Raw genomic sequence first — 2979 nt, 5'->3', positions numbered from 1 at the left:
GCACCACCCCATGGTGTGAAACCTATGCCCAATCATGAGCTAATGCCTAACCTGTAATCTGCCCATTCCCCTAGCAACCAATCAAAATTGTACCCATACTTTACCCCTCCCTTTCTTGTTTTCTGTTCTCTATAAAAACTGATTGCACCTTCAGGGTGGGGCTCTTCCTTGGTGTGCTCACTAGGAGAGTCCAGGCCCGGGCTTGAATAAAGCTTGACTCATGATCTTCACATCGGAGTGTGTCTCGGACTAACTCTTGGGTGGGGGATCGGGAAAAATCCAGGCACAACATTTGGGGGCTCGTCCAGGATTTGCCCCAACCCCCTGCCATGGGTTCACTCCTACGCAGCTCCAGAGATGAGTCTGGTGCGTGTGTGTGACATGCGTGTGGAAAGAGAAAGGCTGGCCGAGCGTGTGGAGGATGCCTGAGAATGTAAGAATGTGTGTGTGATTTTATTCCTGGTTCTAGTTTCAGTTTTGGTTAAGTGTTCTGGTTCTCCATCTGGAGGGGATATAGGCCAGATTGGATGAGGTTGTGGACGCCCTTCCCCAGGTAGGACTTGAGACGTCAGTCTTACTTCTGGTTTTGGTTCTTCAGTGAGTCAGTGACAGTTGCGCACCGAAGGAAAGGGGCAGTCTGGAAAGAGTTGACTAACTGAGAATTTCTGGTTTCTGTTTTAGCACCTGGTTATGCCGAAGGAAAGGGGGGCCAAGGCACTCAATCCATGTCTGGTTTGTCATGTTTGTGCTTTGTCCTGTGCCATGCCTGTCTCTGTAGTCAGGGAGGCATTTGGCATTAGGGAAGGTGCCGAAGGAAAGGGGCTGCCCTAAAACACGTGGGTGCTTCCGTGTTTCTGGTTTTTACTCCCTGGCCACGCCGAAGGAAAGGGGGGCCTGGGAACATATGTCTGGTTTGTTGTGTTTGTGCTCAGTCCTGTGCTGTGAAGATGGCGCTTAGGTGTCCTGTCCTTGAATATTGTGTGGAGTATAAGTTCAGACTTTTTCTTAAAGCCCTCCTGGGTGACTGGACCTGCCTGCAGACCTGCGAGGCTGCAGATTGCTACAACTGGGTCTCAGACCTTTTCTATCAAGGCACTCTTGCTGACTTCTGCTTCCAGGAAATCTCACTTTTCTCCTTCCTAACTATTCTAGAGCCAATCCTATATATGGGATTGGTGGGGGGGGCTCGGTTTTGGGAAACACGCTGGTGTTCTGAGTACCCGTGGCCGAATAAACCCGCTTCCTCTAATCGACTGGTGCCTGGGGTCTTCTGTCTGTATCAGTTTCCTGCTTTTAAAAAAAAAACCCCGTGCAGCCAGATTCTTTGGGTCAGGTTCTGTCTGCACTGCAGATCACCCCCGTGGGGAACTCCTGCTGGTCTGGCCATGTGGTCCTCAGAGCGCTCCTGGGACAAATTCTCCCAGAGGAACGTCTGGTTGAGACTCAGCTGGCGAGGTCCCTGGGGTGAGTCATTGCAGAGACTGACAAAAAGAGAGGAACTGGTAACAAGTGACCCCAGGACATCCAAAGTAAAGTAAGATCCTTATGAAGCCCACTACAATTTTAGTGGAAGAGAGTCTGATCACCTCCTGGGCATTAGATCGCCAGCATTAGATCTGTTGACAGGTGTGTAAGACCAGATCTGCTAGATCTCCAGCCGATCTGTAAAAAAATGTGTGAGAGTGTGTGGATGTGGTGTGACTGAGAGAACACTGAGAGTGGAGTTGGATCTCCCCTCATAGGGCATAGGAGAGTGTTGGTTTGCCTCTTATGGCTAAGTAGCAGCTTGAGTGAGAATTTGAGGCTGCCCAGGTTAAAAAATGCGTTAAAATTGTGTGCGTGTGAGTGCTTGGAGAATGACTTAGATGAGTAACAATAAGTGGGGGTAAAACAAATGTGTGAGTGTGCCCTTCTTCCCTGTTTCAACTTTGCCCCCTGGCTATTCTGAAGAAGTTCCAGGTCTTCCACTTTCTATGTTTGGGCAGCCACATGGCCATGTTGACTTGGGGGAAAATGGAAGTTTTTGGTCTCAGGAATTTGAGAATTGAGAATGTGGGCCACAGATCAGTGATGAAATGGCATTTTGTTGAACATGCAGATGGAGTGGAGAGTGCCAGAACTATAGGTAGAGGAGCCGTGCCTTGACAAGTGTTGTGGTCTGGGCGGTCTGGTGAGCTCTGGATGGCCCTTGAAAATCTGGAGGAGAGAGTGTAAATCTCATGAGGAACAGTGCTATATCTATATCAGCAACAGGTCTCCTGAGTGGATAGCCTCTGAACGGGGGGAGGAGGCCCAGGTCAGAGATTTCTTGCATGAGTCCCTTGTCTAAGGGTAAATAGTTGGCCCTGAAAGATATTTTGGCCAGGACTTGGTAGATAAAAAATACCTTTACAAACTGAATGGATGAATGCAGCCCCTCACCTTGGACAAGGTTATTAGGTCTTTGCAGCAGTTTTGTCTGGGGAAAGGATTAGGGTGTGTGCTCCTTAGTCTGGGTGGAGCCAGCCAAAGCCCCTCACCTTGGGCAAGGTTATTAGGTCTTTGGAGCAGTTTTTGTCTGGGGAAAGGATTAGGGTGTGTGCTCCTTAGTCTGAGTGGAGCCAGCCAAAAGACTTCAGGCTGCTTATTCGTGACCTTGCTGGGGCTCAGAGTTTGTATCGGAAGATGAGAGTTTGATATCTGAGCTCCCCTGAGCCTGAAAAATGGGGGTTACCTGTCCAGCTCCAAATAGAAAAATCCTGTATCAATGTTATAGCTCATAAGATGTCTCTCATTTGTAAAATGTAATCATTTGGTTGTTTAAATTGTTAGAAAAATTGAGTCTTTGTCAAAAGATGAAATTCTTGCTTTTTAAACCTTCTAATTATCAGTTTGGCTAAGTGAATGGGTGACTTCATAGTGAACTGAGATTTTGTTGTGAAGAATTTTAAGAGTAAGAAAAATTAGAGGCTCAGCGCCTATAGCTCAACCCGCTAAGGC

This window comes from Otolemur garnettii, unplaced genomic scaffold, assembly GCF_000181295.1.
Source record: "Otolemur garnettii isolate 467f Iridium unplaced genomic scaffold, OtoGar3 scaffold00118, whole genome shotgun sequence".
NCBI classification, from domain to species: domain Eukaryota; kingdom Metazoa; phylum Chordata; class Mammalia; order Primates; family Galagidae; genus Otolemur; species Otolemur garnettii.
Note: the sequence above shows the minus strand (reverse complement) of the source record.